This window comes from Meleagris gallopavo, chromosome 2 (assembly GCF_905368555.1).
Source record: "Meleagris gallopavo chromosome 2, MGAL_WU_HG_1.1, whole genome shotgun sequence".
Lineage (NCBI taxonomy): Eukaryota > Metazoa > Chordata > Aves > Galliformes > Phasianidae > Meleagris > Meleagris gallopavo.
The window spans coordinates 65,485,872-65,505,040 of record NC_139405.1 but is presented as its reverse complement, the minus strand read 5'-3'; the positions used below and the strand labels follow the sequence as shown (position 1 = coordinate 65,505,040).

The 19,169-nt window shown below is 39.8% G+C and overlaps 1 protein-coding gene across 1 annotated transcript in view; it reads right to left on the bottom strand.

Annotated features, from left to right (window-relative positions):
• Positions 1 to 18,723, bottom strand: part of CDK19 (cyclin dependent kinase 19) — a 140,442-nt gene extending 121,719 nt beyond the window's left edge. The window contains exon 1 of the mRNA XM_085217475.1: positions 18,635 to 18,723. The gene's annotated coding sequence lies outside the window, so the exon portion shown is untranslated. The remainder of the gene's footprint in view (positions 1 to 18,634) is intronic.
• Positions 18,724 to 19,169: the final 446 nt, after the last annotated feature.

The window sequence follows — 19,169 nt, the reverse complement described above, 5'->3', positions numbered from 1 at the left end:
TATTTTTCTGGACTCAACAAGCCACGCTCTTCTCATTCCCCTAATTAGCTCCCTACTCTCCCTTCTTTGGATCATCTTATGGTATTTGCAAATCCTGCAAAGGAGAATTTTTGTATAACATCTCATATAGCAAATATGCCATTACTCCTTAAATGTATGATTCGTTTGAATCTAAGATGAGTTTATGAATTCACAGTTAAATAAAATGCTTTTCTTTTTTTTTTTTAATTGAACAATTCATTTCCACTTTTTTTGCCCTTGAGAAGTTTGTGTCTGTTTAATAATAACACAAAATGGGACTCTCTCTCTGATCACTGTACCAAAAATGGAGGTTTGGCTGATACCAAGCTAGTTATGTAAATAGCAAAATGTTATCTGTGCTCCTGTTCCTTCTCTCATGAAAGAGCGTTACTTTCAGTTTTTGAAGCCTTACACTGGCCTCAGAATCAGCTAAGCAGATTCAAGTTTAGGCCAGCTTGGAGTCCAGTAAGAATAAGATTGCCTTCTCGTTTGAAGACTGCAGAAGTTTTATCAATTTGCAGCTAGAACATGAGGATGAGCACATTTGTCTCATCTTGCAACTGGAGCACATGGCAGGATTCTGCTTCAAATTCTTACTGTATTTTTTCCTATTTGGGGAATTTCTGATTTCTGAATTGCCCTTTGGCAGCAGTCCTGTTCTGAGAGATGGCATTCCTGACCAAACGGCTGCTGCTTCTTCAGATGGGTTTCCTACCATTCTTGAATATTTTATTATTGTGTTATACATGTCTGTTCACAACAGAAATGAATGTAACTTTTTAAATATATAATGCCCTATCCTTTATTAATTGTGGTGATACAGAAATTCTGAAAAGTCCCACCAAAGCAAATAGAAAGTGGCAGGCTTGAGAGTTGCTAGTGTGATGTTTCTCCGGCTGACAGCTTAACTGGAGATGAGGGGTTGTTGCTTGTTAGCATCACCATTTCTCCACAAGTTTTGGTTACATAGTGCCCAGACTGTAGGGAAGGAAAAGTGTTTCAAGTGAGACTGAAAGTTGAGGATCTGAATATTCCCACCAATTCTCTATTCTAATTCTCCTAGAAAGATAAAGCATGAATTTCTAGTGAAAATAAGAATTTAGTCTTTTAACATTTTCACATCAAGAAATGGCACAGACCATTTTTTCTTTTCTTTGCACATAAAATACAGTGTTTAACTTTCTTTCCAGCTTGTCTTCACTTCACTTCCTGTCTTGATAAGTTGTATTTTCTATCTAAGCTAATCTCTTACTCTTCTCTTTGGGTGCTGGTGAGATAAAAAAAAACAGTGTTTGTTTTCTGTTAATTTCTTAGGGCACATCTGGAAGAATTGCACCACTCTCCTTGAAAGTTTTTACTTGTTAATGCAGCGGGAAATTTTGTATTCTTAGGGATCAGAGACAGCATTTTTCCAGTAGATCTTGAGTGGGGCATTAATAAACCTATACAATGTTTACTTACATCTGTCACATTTGAGTTGATGGTGCTTCTCACACATCTCAGAAGTCCAAGGAAATTTGAGAAAATTCGGAAGAAATAGCAGTCTCACATGAATTGCACTATTATCTCTACAGAAGCAGAGCAAAACTCATAGTTCTGTTCCAAAAGTGCAAAAGTTTACTAGGAATTCTTAAGCACATCAGTATGAGCGCCTTATGAAAGTGGGCAGCATGTCAGACGATTTCTAATAGGTGTAGCTGAGAATGTCTCTACCTGGCTGTAAGTTCAGACATTTTCATTCTAGGTAAAGCTCTACATTTTGGAACCGTTTCTGTTGGTTAATTTCAAAGCACCTATAATAAATGTATCAACTTTATTAACTTAGAAAATGAAGTACATAACTAAGGTGCACTATCAAGATTTTACGATAAATCTAGAGAGTGCGCTAGGAATGGAAGATGGGAGTCCTGAATTCTGCTACCATTATATAATTAATTGGCTAGCTCTATGTTTTTTAAATTCGTTTTTTTATAGTACCACAATCCAAATACTACTAAAATAGAAACCTTGTGCTGCTTTTCTTGAATATAATCCAAGATACTGGTCTCAAAATAGGCAGTACTGCTTTTAACCATCGTTGAATTTTTCCTGAGAAAAAGAAAACTCTCACAAAAATCACAAAACCTATCCCCTACCTTCTCTTTACAGACTAAAACCAGCAAAGTAAAAGCAAACTAATTCCACATTGCATGATGTGCCACAGTTCATCGTTGTACAATTACAACCCAGCCTTACCACTGATCAACCACTGTCATCACAAGTGTGTCTTCTTAGCGTCCCCAGTCCCCATGAATTGTGAAACAAGACAAGTCAGCTTATTTCATTTACAGTACAGCATGCTGTACAGCATATTTTCTTCAGTTTTTCAGAAAAGGCTCAAAGTTGGGATACTGTTAACTATAGCCATCATGTTCTCATCTGATAAACAGCATGACAGCTGGTTTGGAGAGCCAGTCATTACCACCAGCATAAAGCGGGAGTTTAGAGAAAGCTTTGAACTCTAAAAATGTAGAATCTGCACCTCATTATGGAGAAAGCATGAACTCTGATTCTTAACATAGCAGCCAAAAATGTGGTACTTGAGAGCCTCACAGTTGGTGTCACTGAGATTCCTTAGGTTTTTCAATCTACTTGCACCATCAGTGTTCCAGCACCACCATATTCCATCTACTACTGCTTCCCTGACATTGGTCATAGTTTTCAGAAACTAAAATGATTCTCAACTTCCTTGTAGAATTTACTGGTCTTTTTTTTTTTTTTCCATTAACTGGGAAAAACTGTTGTACTTAGAGAAAAATGAAAAATGATTCTTTAATTCCTAGGGAAAATATACTTGAAGCACACAAAGAAGAACGCAGCAAAACACTCTGATAGTTTTCTGGAGTTAAACCTACTCCTGCAGAAGAAACAGGACTGCGCTGAACAACCCAAACTTTATCAAGCTCAACTTCTGCAACACAGCAGTAACTGTTATGTTTTAAGCCATTTCCATCGGGTGTAACAAGTTTTATACCACTTTACTGGGAGAATCCACCCTGCGGACAATGTATGGCTGCAAAAAAGTATTTCGTCACGAATCTATGGAAGAATATTTTATTCTCATATTGCTTCTATCCAGATAGATTGTGATGCCCTGTTACAGCACATGTTCAGAAAGGCTTTAACAAATTGTAATTGGATGGGAGACATAGAACAAGGAATAACAGACTTCAGTTGTGGCAAGTGAGATTTATTTATAGGAAAACCTTTGAGCAGTGAAGACAGTTATGTACTGAAACTTCCTGGAGATGAGGTATAATCATTACGTTAAAATCATCTGATATTTTTAAGAGAAGGGTAGATAAAATGTTATCAGAAATCCTGCAGGTGAGGAAGATTAACTTGAAGAGGAGGGGGGAAAGAAATCAGATTTCTTGTTTTTCCATCCTGTCTTGTTTTTCTATGATGCTGCTCTTCTGTGCAACATCAGGAGGAGCATCATCTCATAGGCTAAGTTAAAAGACAAAAGTCGAAAGACAAAAGAGAGAACTGAACCATGAGTTTCCATGACAGAAGCATTATCCCATATGGATTGCTTAAAGCTGAGCTGTTCACAGCTCATAAATGAACTGGGAAGAGGAATGAGCGATGATGTGACAACATTTGAAGAACATATATAATAATTCAGATCTGAAGCTGATTGAAAAGTACTGCGAGAGCCTCCCATGACACAGTGTGAGTAGTGGTAGCTGAAAAGCAGTGTTCCAATGTGCAGTGCAATGCACATGAGGAAAAAACATGCATACATGATGATGGCCTCTAAAATGGCTAGCATCACTCAGGAAAGAAGTCTGGAAGTTACTGGGAATTGTTCTCTGAAGAACAGTTGCTCAGAAGTGGTTAATAGGACAAAATGAGTGAATATTAGGAATATTAGGTTAGGTTAGGAAAAGAATAAAGAAACAAAATGTAAGCGTATTTATAGCACTGCATACAATCACGGGACACTATTTGCATATGACATTCAGTTTCAGTTACCTCATCTAGGAACCCATACAAGTGGGATTACAGTAAGGTCCAAGGCTGGATAAGCAAAGCACTTCAGAAATAAGAAATGGCAAAATGATGGAATACAGGTTCACTAGCTGCTGTTAAGCATAAGGTGCTGCCTCTGCCTCAGCCAGCCTACAGAACGCAGATGGGGAAGCTGTGAAGGGATTATGACTACGTGCTTGCTCCCTTTTTATTCTCTTTCACTGTGTTAGATGGGCCACTGGTTTGAACTACCACATGATCCCATGAGGAGAGATAAAATAAATTTGGATCTGTTAGCTGGAAAAATAAATGAATAGGGGGTGATAATAGTGTCATTGTGGCTATTATGTACAGGAGTCCAGAGGAAACTACCAGCTCAAGAAGGCACTGCTGCTCAGCCTGCTAGGAGCTGAGAAGATGCTATGGCATGAGAACCCAGTAATGTGAGAGCTGGTTTCATCCTGCCTGTGAATGATTTTGAGCTTTGTGAAGCTGTGGTGGAACTATTCTAAAGAAAACCAGAGAACTCCTACGTTGAGAGCCCTGATCTGTTACTGAAGTTCTGTTTTTCTTTCTTCCTCTCTAATTTTATTATTACAAACTTCATTCGTGCCTCAGTGGCAAAATCCTAAATTATCTGTGTTCCAGAGCTGTATTTACAGCCAAATAGGAAATGACAGAATTGGCTGCTGGCTCACTACACTGAAAAAGTTGAGCAACTCTGAATTTTAAAAGAAATCCAGATGGTCTCATGAGAGCAGGAGCCAGGAGTGCCATTGCCATGCGTTCTTTCATTTCTTCGGGGATCGGATCCTCTATCTGCAATACAAGGCAGTCTATTTCTCCATCATTAGGAAAACTTTTGGATTAAAGTGTCCTCAACTCAAACTAACATTTAGCTTTACTAGCTGTGTCCATCCGCCAGTAGAGAATTCCTATCTGCCTGAAAAAAAAAGAAAAAAAAAAACAACTGACCAAAATCTTGGTTACAAAATAAAGACAATCAAACACGTTAAGCTCATTCACCGAGACTGAAGTACTTTCAATGGCCCCACTGATGTTTATTTCATGTATAAAGCTTGTTGGTTCCCTGTATCCTGTGAGAGCGTCTGGCGGGGATAGAGTCAGTTTTCTTCATTGCAGCCCACCCAGTGCAGTGCTTCAGATCTGTGACCAAATCAGCCTGATAACAAAGTTAGTTCTTGCTGAGCAGTGCTAGCACAGCATCAAGGCATCCTCTGTTTCCTATTCTGCCCCCACTGTGAGTGGGCTGACCCAAACTGTCCAAAGAGATACCCCATACTGAATAGTATTGTACTCAGCACTGTAAAACTGAGGGGGAAGTTTTTGCAAAGTAGGCATTGCTCTCCGGGCATCAGTCTGCTTGTGGGAGGTGATGAGTGTGTGCCTTTGCATCACTTGGTTTCATTCTGTACAGCCACACTCTGACACCATGAGAGTCCTGCACCAACTCTCGGTCTTCTGACTAACTGTAGGATTTTGTATTCTATGGTTGTATGAGCTTTTCAGGACTATCCAAAAGCAAAAACCATGGGAAGGGTTTTTGTTGTTTTTGTTTGTTGTTGTTGTTTGTTTTTCCTTTTTTTTAAATTTTTTAATTTTTTTTTAATTATGTCTGTTTTTCTGAGAATGGAGAAACTTAAGTTTTAAGGAGTGAAATTCATACACCGAGTTTCTATTAATGAGCTTCAGTTAGCAGACCTTAGGTCTTACCCCAAAGTCTATTCCAAATCTCGTTGTTACCGTTGCAAAACTCAATATTCATGTTTCAGTTCTTGTGCCTATAAAGCAGGAAAAACAGACATCCTTAATAGGACTCTCTGAAATCTAACTGATGACCTTGAAGAGAAAGCTCAAAGCTCTGAGTATTAACCACTATTTTATTGTTATTTCTTAATTATGGCAAAATGACTGTTGCAAGTGCAAGCAGGACTTTCTTCATATAACCTACTAAGTCCTTCGCTTACAATGGATTCTTTGGTCAGAGCCAAAGGAACCTTGAATTAAATATGCTTGCTGTAGAAGCAAGCATACTTGACATAGAAATTACTGTGATAGCTGTGGTAACATAAACTGTAACAGTAGACTAGTATCAAGCTACCAAACTATTCAGATGAGAGGTCATGAATATTGCATATATTGAACTGGATACTTGTAGAAAAGAAAAATTAATATAAATAATTATTTTTTTTCAATTATTATAATATAAATCTGACCATTGTGCCAGCTATATTAAGCATTCTTTCTGGTGCTGAACCCATTCAGTCTGTTTAATTTTGTTGTGTTGCTTTTGGCTTAGGTCATTCTCATTCAAGTTGTGCTAGTAGGAAGTGGCAGAAATGAAGCTCTGGCTCCTTTGGGTCAACATACCATTCTTTGTCCTTTTCCTGCACCACAGCTCAGGCTCTCTGTCCATCATCCAGCTGCCCTTCCTCCAGTGTCTCAGCTCCCTCCTCCCCCTGCCAGTTGCCAGCTGGGTGACACCAGCAGGAAGTGGCTGCTTTTGAGCTGGGCACATGCTGGCTGGCCAAAAATTAGATATAATAAACAACCTTTGAGCTCAGGCAGCAGCCTTTCAGTCACAGTAAGAATTTGAAGGAAATGATCTTTGCTTTACTGACCTGTTAACGTTTCACAAAACCTGAAAAAATTTCAGAGCCCATCGTTTTCTGTTTCTGCATCAAACATAACCGATACAAACTCATGGGTTCAAAAGTTATTAAAGAGGGTCTGGCAAGATTGGTAAGCAAACAGTATTACCACCTAAACCATGTTTCCTTAGGCTTACAGTTCCCAAGAAATACCATCTGTTGATATGATGATATAAGAAACACAATAAAATTTGAAGGCAGATCTTAAGGGAGATCACCAAAACCGTTTAGTGGTATCACAGCTGGAAAACTATTGTTGTTTTGATTTATCAGGATTAGCGCATAATTTAGTAAGGACCAGGATGACGTATCATGAGCCAGAACTTGAATCTTAGTTAAATGTCTCCTCTCCAGCAATCATACAGCATTTCCCAAACATATTAAATTGTACAAATATATCAAATTGTTGCTAAAACTTGGGGCTTTTTATTTGGGGATAGAAAAAATTATCCAAAGGTCCGTAATGTACAGTATTAATGAATGAAAGATTTTCATCACCTTTAGTACTTCCTGCCTATGAAAAGTGTTCTACTTGAATACCCACAGATGAGAATCATGTGTTACATATGGGTATATTTTCTGCCTTTATTAAGTGCATTCTTCTTCCACACTGCCAAAATCCTAGACTTTATCTGGCTTAAGTGCAGGTACAGAAAGAGCCAGTTCTGGCACAGAGCAGCTAACAGATGGTACCTGTTCTAAAGTCTGATAAAACTGAATGCTTTCTTTTGTAACATCTTTTCCGTAATATCGCTTAAAAATGGATACCACATGTCATCCTTAGCCCTCCCAGAGCACATTAAAAACGAGAGGTAAAAAAGCCAAACATCAAATTCACCTTGATGTGACTTTGATGGAATTGAGACAGAGAGATGAGCTGAACTCAGTGGCATTACAAATCAATTTATTTCTCTCTGTCAGTAATTCAGTTTTCATTGAAAGTATGCCAGGTCACTGACATGGTAGATAAAGCAATCTATTGTCAAAAAGTTGTCTAAGAGGAAGTTAATATCTGAAAGAAATGTGGTGGTTATATCAATTATGGACAAACTGGAAACAGAGAAGTAAATTTGATAAAGTACTGATGAGCAAACAATATGCAGTGAGTGTAGCTTGCATTGATCAGGTAACTGCACACACATAATACACTTTCACAGAGAAATGAGGTAATAGGCAAGTTCTGCATATCTGCATGAAAATATAGATGAAAGATGGAGGAAAGCCCCAGAGCATGGGGAATTTGATTTCCCAGTTCAATTTGGTCAGGTATAAAGTAGACGGTAAGTGCTATGCTGTGTCTGCTGCAGAGCTTGCAGTAGATCCTGTAAAATCCCCTCCAGAAACTCCTTCCTACATGCAGAAGCTATATGGAATGAATTCAAGTGATATTAACTAAACAAGTTCAACTTTTTTTGTGCGTAGTTTTTTTCCTACTGACTTAAAACTGTTTTGATCTGTTTATTTTACAACTATACCTTTAGGCCATAGGCACAAATTAAGTTTGCAAACAGTTATTCCATTCAGAGACGTTACTGCTCCCTAGCTCATCGCTGACCTTCTACAAAAGGCCACTTACCCTACAGCTCTGCCAGCCCGCTCCAAAACTTGCCAGTCAGTGTCAGCAAGGCCAGCAAGCAGCTTCCAATGAAGCAGCCAAGGAGGCAAGCCAAGGGGCTCTGGTGCCACAGTCACCTGCTGCCAGGGAGTGGTAAGCTGCAGGGTGTGTTATGTCTTCATCTGCTCCAGCTGTGTTGGGAGCAACAACCTACTGCCCTGCTGACAGCTAAACCGGTACAAACAGATCTAAACCACACTAAAACCTTGTCTACACTCAGCTTTGTGTGTACATTGCTACATTGGTTTGGAAATCAATACAGCTGACCAGGTAAACTCCTCCTGCAAACTTACTTATGGCATTCTGAAGTTGTTTTTCTACTAATGTGATATTCCTATAAATGTAGCTCTAATGCAATGTTATTTTACCATATTCTATGGCAGGACATTGTGTTTCATTCTAAGCCAATGCGGAAGCACAAAAGAAGATGAGTACCTTACCTTTATCTACATCTTTTCTTTATCTTATAAGACGTTTTTAATCTAATCTCATCTTAAGTTATACATAATGCAAACCAGTACCATCTTTAAGTAGTTCCAGGAGGCCTTTGTTACCCAAATGCAGCGAAAGGAAGAGCAGGAAAGCTGCAGAGTTCCACAGCTGGGAGGGGGATGCATGTGCTCTGCTGCCCTGTGCCAGGTGGCACACAGCACACTGAACAGGGTGTCTGAGTCTCCTGAGTGGTTGCATTGAGCAGACACAACTTGAAACCAAGAAAAACAGCAGGAAAAAAAAAAAAAAAAAAAAAGGATCCGTGTAACATCTGTGCACTTCTGTATTGTAATAAGGGTCAGCTCTTTCCTTTTGGCATCTATGAATCATAGAGCCCTGGGAGCTTCCTGCAGAAGGGAAAAAGCTACAGAGCTCTATACACACACAACAAACATGGGGAAACGATACTAAAAGCCAAGCAATGTATATTCAAGCCCTTGGCAGAGCCTTTGGCTACCTGGTAGGCAAGCAACACCATTCTGCAACTCAAGTTTACCAGAGTATGAGAGCTGCTCAGCAGCTTTCACAAGGGCTGTCAGAGACTGGGAATGGCGTGATACTTGGCTAAAGCTCCACCTAGGCACTCCACATGCCTTAGGAATTCCAACAATTTGCAGCTCTCTGATCCTGGTAGGAGGTTCTTTCTTTGTAATCTCCTAACAAATCAAACACAATCATTTTATTCTGCATGAAAATAGCAAACTCGGGTATCTTTTTGAGTCAGAGGATTTAAAGTTCAAGTCATTCTAAAAGCCTCATTCTAATTAAGAGAGAAAGAAAGAGCCTGCTTGGCACCCAGCAAGTGCAAGCAAGAAGCTTAATTTCTTGATTTAAAAAATGTAGATGCAGCATTATTTTTTTAGGTAAGACATAAGAAAGATCAAATGCAAAGATAGAAATCTATCTGCTTTTTCTAGCCGAAGTTCAGTTTACCAGAAAAAAAAGCATTTTGGCAGATGGCTACCAAAAGCCGTGGCATGAGCTGATATCCTGGTAATACTGGCAGAGTGTGTGAGGGTATCCCAGAGGAGAGGCAAAGCCAGGGGCTGCACACTGACAGCCATCAGAGTTATTTTAATATAGAATTGCTTTGTCCATGCTGGAGTTAATGGGATTGCCACTGCCCCTTCCTGTTTTTCCTTTAGAACAACCTTGCATAACAGAGAAGTTTGATGGGAAGCATACAAGACTTCCCAGGTCAGAAATCAGAAACACAAGGGGGGACTTTGAAGACGGACAGCCCCTAAGCAAAGAACTGACACTGATCAGTTTCACGACAAAACAAAGTGTGACATACCCCGTGCATGGGAAGAGGTTTGACAAAACCTCTCTGTACTTTCCATGCAGCAGCACAGCTGGAATTGGGCTCACAGGATTGGCGCGCTGCAGATGGCACTGCCCACGAAACGCTACACAGAGAACAACTGCACCACCCTTGTTGATAGAGAACCAGGGAGTGGTGCATCCCTTTGTTCCAAACAGATGACCTCAGCTCTGGGCATGGGATGCTTGGCACATCTCTCGCTGCTCTGACTTCCCGCAGATAACGTGTGGCCTGCGCAGTACCAGACCCTGCACCGTTTCTTTAACTTAGATGCCGCCGCTGCTGTGTTTGTACAGAAATGCAGGAACTCTTTTGTCCAAGGAGTGTCCCTGAGAGATATAAATACTCTGCAAGTGTTTGCACAGAGTCTTACAGTACTTGTGCATTGAGATGGCACGGATGGACACGAGCTCCAGAAGCACTGAACAAACCCCATGTTCAGAGAGACCAGTTTATACAAAAGCTTTGCTGTCCCTCAAAATAAGTCCTGCTGGAGACAGGGTTTGGCAGGAAGATAATCTGCCATTCAGCTGATAGACGTAAGGTGTATGAGAGTCAGCTGTGACTTCCAGAAATTTAGCATGAAATCGATGCTGGTGTTTTCCATTCTTTGCGCTTGTGCCATTTAAAAAAAAAAAAAATCAATATATCTACAGATTGCCTCACATATTGCGGCGCTGTAAGGAACTAGGTGTTGGAAACAAAATGTTAAGCCACCCAATGCCGCTGCAGTTAATCGTATTTAACACCTGACTGAACCGGGCTCACCCAGAGCTTTGGGGAGGGTTGGGGAGCAACCACTGCTGCCCAAGTAATTCTGCTGTATTACCTGAGAACCTGTCAATACTTGCAGCTTCTACTAGAGCTGTATGGAACTGTAAAAGCTAAGGGCCCTGTACAAGTATAGGACGTTTTGTGCTACCCATTTCTCTGTTCAATCACATAAATGATACAGCATGTCTTAGAAGGACCTACTGTTACTTTTTTTCTATGACCCTCAGACAGACTTACTACTGATCATAAATCCATTTACTTTTAATGAATAGATCATTATGAAAATCATATGAGAGAAAAACTGCAGAGAATATGCTCTGCTGGTTAACCTCCATAGAGATGCCACAGCACTGAGTTGCTCTGTGTTTATTTCCTTTACAATGAAAGTGCACACACAATTTGCTCTCAACTGATGAAGAAAACTTCAGCTTTTGTGTTGCCTGAATAACACAACCTGCCTGAACAACTCACACTTGAAGAGGTACAATAAAAACTCTGAAGAGCTACATCAAGAGCAGTGCTAAGGCAGGGCAGGCACCAGTGTGGGAGTGCTTTGAAACAGGGTGGGACAAAGGGAAGATTCCTGAAGAGACAAGATGAGGACAGCAAGCAAGGAGACAGGAACTCAAGGATCTCCTGTATCATTTTACTTTAATGCTTGAAGCTGACTTTTTCCTCTCAGAAGGACTGCCCTTACTTTTTCTGTGGCATAGCATAACAGAAACAGATTGTTAATAATGTTAAATAGCTGTTAATAATAATAGCTGGCTTTTCTTTGGCCTTCAGTCAAGGGAAAATATCTGATTATATCAGGAAAAAAATGTCCTTTGTATCCTCCTGGATCCTTGTTGATCCCTTACCATACCTGAGTTCTCCAGATTTTCTGATTTTCACCCAGTGCAGGTATGTCCTTGGGTACCTGTGTCTTATATCACTGCAATAATACTGGTCCCACTGTTCCTGTACTCATCCTCTAAGACTTCCCAGGCAGTCCCTGGCAATTTAACACCCATCCCTGCAGCAATACCACTACTCAGAGCAAGATGTCTGGAAGGAAACCCTCTGTCTGATATCTGGAAGACTTTCATGAAGGGAAAATTGCTTAAAGAATTTCCAAGATCTTCCTCCTTCATGTTACCAAGTAAAATGTAACAATATCCCTTTTGCAGATGGTCCTAGAAGAACATGGCCTCCGTAATTGCTGAAAGATTGACACAGACTGAGGGGAAATAGAAGTTAAATGGGATAATGTGCATCCAGAGCTTCTTTATTCCACAGGGAATGCCGAGGAGCCTGCACAGCGGAGGGACAGCATTGTGGGGAGATCACAGACAACATCATGTTGCTGAAAAACAACATGCTTCTAGAAAAACAGAAAGGCAAATAGGTGCGTCTGTTATCAATCAGCCCTCAACAACTTTAGGAGTCACAGAGCAAAAGAAACAAGCCTTCCCTCAGGCTCAAATTCCTCCTTGGAATTTCTCAAATTTTCTTGTCTGCAGAGTTGTTTCCTCCTCCACCCTGCAAACAGCAGCAACTGCTGGCTTCTCTATCAGCCTGACTGCTCAGCCAGGGAAACCAGCAACACTGTGAAACCAGGATACCCTGGCTAGCTAAGAAAGGACACACAGTTACCCCAGCAGTACCTTAGCAGTTTTAGCCCACTCATCTAGCAATTGAACAAAGAGCCAGCCTATTTCCTGATCAAATATATATTTGTTGATTTTTTGTTTGTTTTGAATAAGCATATGTAAATTAAAAAATTAGCTTCCTGAGAAGTTGTTGATAGTACCCATTCAGGTTTTTTCCCTAGGAATGTAAAACCATGAAGAACATTGCCTCTGCACTGAGTGCACATACACATACACAAACTCAGCAGTTTCCTTGGTGTAAAAATAGGTTTGCTTTTTAATTCCAGTGCTGACCAAATAGCAAAAATTTCTGTAAAAATGATGTCCTTTAGAGTGTGTACAAAACTCAAGTCATTATGTTACTGCATTCTGGCTCTCAGCTCCCTCCTCACTCCCAGCTGCACCAGGTACCCATATAACCCTGACTCCCACTCCAGGCAGCCAGGTTTGAGGTAACACATATTACAAACTGCAGTTTTTAGTGGATATTCAGTCTCAGGACCAGAATATAAATGGTCCCAAAGTAAAGAACCCTGAAATTCACATAGTTTAGATACTGGGTCATCAGAACCAGCTATTTTACTCTGCTCATCCATTCCCACAGACACACATTGTGGTCATGTGTGTAACCACAAATGGAGGACCTCCAGCAGTACCCTATGTCGGTGCTGTGTGTTTGCTTCTCAAGTATGTTCTTGTGCTCCTGGATATTCCCAAACTGACCTTCAGTCTACAGACTCTGACCTCAAACTGAAGAGAATTCAGTAATGAGTGTAGTTAATTTGAAACTGCCTGTTTTTTCTAAAGTCAATAATGGGAAAACCAACTGTCAGCAGAACCCTCCTGAGAACACAGCCCTACAGGGATCTAATGTTTCCCTCAACAAAACAATGCTATAGCAACTAGCCTGATATGTGCCTGCTCAAGCTGCCAACCTACTGCCACACTCTCCCCAGTGCTTAAAGCAGCCTTCATACAAACTGAACTACAAGTATGCAGCAGTTACAGCAGCATACTTACTTCACTGAGAATAGGCTTAATAGGATGTGTTGCTTTCCAGTTTTAAGTAAGTCATCCAAAGTCCCTTGCATTTGCTGAAACAAGTGTTGAATCTCTCCTTTTTGGTTCCTGAATTTGGGAAAGGAAGCCTAAGTTCTACAGTCTGTGCTCCAATAAAAAATAGGCAAAGAAAAATGTTTCCTTTAAGAATTGCATGTCTTGCTTGATCAGTCAGGAGTTTACATCATGGACAGATATGCCAACGTGTACTCAGAGGATGCAAACTCAGGATGTGTCCCATCCATTTCGCTGCCACAGTCTCAACATTCTCTGCTTCAGATTCCTCCATTCCTCAGGCACCACCCTGATTCATAATCTCAGGAAAGTAGGAGATAATAATGATCTTGCAGACCCGCATGATGACTGACTTTGCTGTGGATATTCCAGCCCAATTGATTGCTGACTCTCTGGTAAGCAGGCTAACACTGCAAACTCCTAGGGTATATTTGCTTATCTGTCTTCAGAGTGGCTCTCACTGTGGCGTCTCTTTGATGAAGGGCCAGAGCCACTACTGCTTCAGTGTAGAATTTCATTTTTGTGGCTTTCTTCATTCTGAATTTCTTCATCCACTGCTAGTTATCCAAGATCTACAATGTGCACTTCCACCCTCTGGTGTGTTTTTTTTCCTGTCCATAAGCTTTCGTCACTCTTCTCCCATCACTAATCACCATTTTAGAAGAGGTTGCTTAAGTTCCATGTATATCGTATCAAAGATATGCAAAACAGAAATGTAAGGAACATTACCTTATACTGATCTCATGCCAATGACTGAGAGAAAAAAAATGTAAAATGTGGATTTAAAACAAAACATAATTGTATTTTAGAAAACACTGTGAAATGTAGAATCATGGGAGACTGACTCTGATATCTTGACACTGGAATAATTCTGCACAGAGAAATGCAGTGCAAGTTAGTACAGGGATGAATCCTGACATTTTGCTGTGACTCCACCCGATATAACCGCGCAGAGCAGGGCTGGGTTGTGTCAGGCAAAGCAGCTACGTATCAGTGTACTCTGATGTTGTGGTGTCAGCTGTTGTAGGCTGACAGTATACTTGCTTGTGTAGTCATATCTGTAAACCTTGGGGTTGTCTGTTACGCTATACTGACTCGAGGTCTGGAGAAAGAGCTCAGATGCAGACATCAGTACTGCAGACATGAAGTCAGATAAGACAAATTCCAGTGCCGGTGCTGCACAGATGGAGCACAAATGCTCTCAGATTGACGTAGGAGCGTACCCCTGAGATAGGGGTGTTTGTTGTCGTTCTTCACGTTTCTAAAACAGTTAATTTGATTTTCTTTCTAGCAAAGATGCATCAGTCTTACGATCTTTGAAACAGAAAGGCTTGCTTTTATGCAGATATTTCACACAGGGTTCATGCAAAATTCTTGGCAGTTTAAATAAATAACATTAATTTTAAAATTATTCACTATTGTGTTATTTATTAAAACAAAGCTTGTAGTGTGTCTGAAAATGTGTAATAAAACTGTTGCTGTTTCTTCATAGACAGTTTAGTTTTCTGCTCACTCTTCCCAGACTGGCCAGAGAGTTTCAGCACCTCCCTTATGCCCACTCACCCATGTTTTTAAACTTTTGGTGAGCCCTTCACAAGAAGCTACCGGAGTCTCAAGAAGCTCCTTTTGGTATTATGCCTACTCATTGTACAGCAGTAGATACCAGCCTATTGAAAGACATTTGAATGAACTGTGACACTATTTTGGAAAACAGGATGGTTTCAAACTGAACTAAAAGTACCTGCCCAAAAAACAAAGTGATTTTATTCTGAAAGAAAGGAGAGAAGGTTTAAATGCTGTACTGATGGACCTGTAGAATAAGTCACCTCTTTGGTGTGCCAAGAAAATTTAATGAAACCTTGTCTAAAACAGATCAGGTGACTCATGCCCTAAACGTACCTGTTCTTCTGCACTACCACCAAGTGAAGCCCTGGGTGACAGACTTAGTTGCCGACATCCACATTGCATATGTAAAGCTAAACCGGATTAATTTCTCCGGTTGCAACCATAATTACTTCTGACATTTCCTAAAAAGAATGAAATGTAATACTTTCCAGAGAGCTCAAAGGTTTTTGGAAAGCTAGGATAAGACTTGGAAATCCTTTGACCAAAGGGAAATATTGATCAGCATTTTTGTGATTGATTGATTGATTTTTGCCACAGAGCAATTGAACATCTTAGTGTCCACGAAGTAGATGTATGCAGACATTACAGAGAAGAATACAGTAACAGAGAAAGGTGCATAAATGCTGAGCAGATAATCAAAAGCAGAGACAATAGGCAGAACCTAGACAGAACTTGCTGAGGGTTTACATAAAGAGTGTTTTCTATTTTTCTGTGTAAAATTCAATATGTGAAACTTCTCAAACCGAAATATATTCTGTTCTGGGCTAGAGAATTGAACTGAGAAAATGGTAAAACTTCACCACTCTAATAGCCATGTGAAATGACATAAGCGTTAGCAGGATTACATTATTTTCCTGACATAAGCAGGTCTAGATATAGAGGAAGATAAATAAATTCATAATTAACTGTTTAAATCTTGCCATTAAAACTACAGTTTGAAGGGAATAGCTAAGTTGCAATGCCTTGTTTTAAATCACAGAGAGATCAGAAGCAGTGTTTGTATACAATGCTTTCTAATTTGAAGAGTTATTGATGAGTTATTAACTTTTTGTACAAGAAAATGTATGCTGCTTCCTACCAGCATCCACATGTGTCACTTACTACAAAGACTAAGTTTCTTTTTTCAGGGGAAAGTCTGGATACGGAATATCCAGAGCAAAGAGTTCAGATGAAATGTCTTGAGCATCCCACTGAAATATGAATTAATTAAACCAGAGAGAAAGTAAGAAGGAGAAGAAAAGATAATATTGTCTATTTTTTTCATGTACAAACATGTTAGAACAAAGTTTTAAAAAACAATTAAATTTAAAAAACTGACTATTGCTTAAGATCTGCCTTTTTTCATGACCAGACGTATACTCTACCATCACACATGAAAGGGAATCACTGGTAAGAGATACTCTGTGCATCAGATGACAAAAAGATCCCTGCACTTGCAGTTAGTAATAGCTGCAAAAAAGTCCCTTGTGTATTATCTACCACAACCAGCCTAACCAGTGCACAAATTCAAAGTTACTGCCATAAAAAGTCATGCACTACAGATTTTAGCTGGTATTTTGAAAATCCAGAGGAATGAGTAGTATTAAACTACACGTATGAAAAGTAAAGGCTCAAAGTACACTGCAGTCTGATTGATGTCTACTGATCCAAGGCAGAAATGAAACACAGCCTCAAAAAGCCCATATTTTTTTCCAGAATTGTACTGGATGTTATCATCAACTCCACTTACATCCAACAAGCTTTGCCTCCTGGACTCAAAAATGGATAGACTACCACTTTTATCATACAAAAACATGCCCTCTCTCACCATTTACTCTAGATCAACTTTCAGAAATGAGCCACAATCTTTGTTCAAAGGGTGGGATTTTTTCAAATGCTGACACTTAATTAATTAATTATTATTATACGTTATTATTAATACTGTGTTGTCAACAGGGAACACTACTGCTGAGAAATCTAAATTACAGTCACATAGAGCATGGAGTTGAATAAATTATTTCAATTGTATAACTGCCAGTTACATCCTAAATCTGGTATCTACTCTTTGTTGTAAGAAAGCTTTTTCATGCCATGGGTTGAAGTACAGCAACCTGTATGAAGCAGTGGTAGAGTCATTTTGCATTTATCATATCAATCTTCCTTGATGTCGTGAAGATTTCTAATTCTATTTATGTGACTGACTCCGATTTTCTTTCAGTTTCAGTTTCAGAGGTTTGAAATTTTGCGTATTCACCCATACAAATATCCCAGAAGTAAAATCCCAATTTATTAATGTCTGAAATCTCATTGTCTTTAAATAAATCTCATTAACTTAAGATCTAACTAGTGATTTTTATGCATAGGCTTATTAACATAGATAATAATATAATGCATGTAGATCCCTTCTTTATATAAATGAGCAATTAAGAACAATATAAGCAATTACAAGCAACATGAATACTTTTTTCATTGCTTTTGTGGCAAATGTGATGACATTTTCCCTGCAGAAGGCTGATTATTAATCAGTCACAATTGGATATCTCTGCAGAAGTGGCCAGCATGAAGAGGAGAGAGCCTGACTTTCTTCTATCAATTCAATAAAGAATGGCCATATTTTCTCACCAGCACAGACTATATGAAAACAAAATCATACTATCTTAAGTACTATCTTAAAACAAACTTTTGATTCACCTGTATGCCATTTGGGAGAAAAATAGCTTTCGAGTGTTTCAATGTCTGTTAATTCCATGTAAATAAAAGTCTTCCGTGATGTTGGAAGTCCATCCTTTCCAGCCTTGCTCCTTCAGTTAAAGTATTTTATATAGACCAGATAGAGGATTTTAATAGTTGGAGTTTTGTCTTTGTATTAAAAAATATTTGCAGTTTTCTTGCTGAAACAAATAATCTGTATTCCCTTTTGACTGCTGCACCTTTCTTGGGTTAGCTGCTTGTCAGAATATCACAAAATCATGGAATCACCAAGGTTGGAAAAGACTTTCAAGATCGTTCAGTCCAACCATCCACCTATCACCAATAGTACTCACTAAACCATGTCCCTCAAAGCAACATCCAAATGTTCCTTGAACACCTCCAGGGTCGGTGACTCCACCACCTCCCTGGGCAGCCCATTCCAGTGCCTGACCACTCTTTCAGAAAAGTAGTATTTCCTAACATCCAGCCTAAATGTCCCCTGGAGCAGCTTGAAGCCATTCCCTCTAGTTTTATCACCAGTAACACGAGAGAAGAGGCCGACCCCCAGCTCACTACAACCTCCCTTCAGGTAGTTATAGAGAGCAATGAGGTCTCCCCTGAGCCTCCTCTTCTCCAGACTGAACAATCCCAGCTCCTTCAGCCACTCCTCATAAGGCCTGTGCTCCAGACCCCTCACCAGCTTTGCTGCCCTTCTCTGTACCTGCTCCAGGGCCTCAATGTCTTTCTTGTAGCAAGGGACCCAAAACTGGACACAGTACTCGAGGTGCGGCCTCACCAGAGCTGAGTACAGGGGGACAATCACTTCCCTGTTCCTGCTAGCAACACAATTCCTCATGCAAACCAAATGCCATTGGCCTTCTTGGCCACCCGGGCACACTGCTGGCTCATGTTCAGCTGGGCATCAATCAATACCCCCAGGTCCATTTCCTCTACGCAGTCTTCCAGCCACTCCACCCCAAGCCTGTAGCGTCGCCTGGGAAATAATAGTGGAGAGGTCTTAGATACGAACTCGTAACAATGCAAATGAAGGAAATGAAATAGACTAATAAAGATCTCTCATGTGATATAACAATGCAAAAGTTTGAAATTATTTAAGCAAGACATCTAATTTTTTTGTGATGCTTCTCTTGCTTTCTCCCTGTGGGTGGGTGGAGGAGAGAGTAGATGTAATCTGAATTCCCACTGTGAAAATAATCAGAACAAAATATTGTTTTGACCAAATAAATAAATAAATA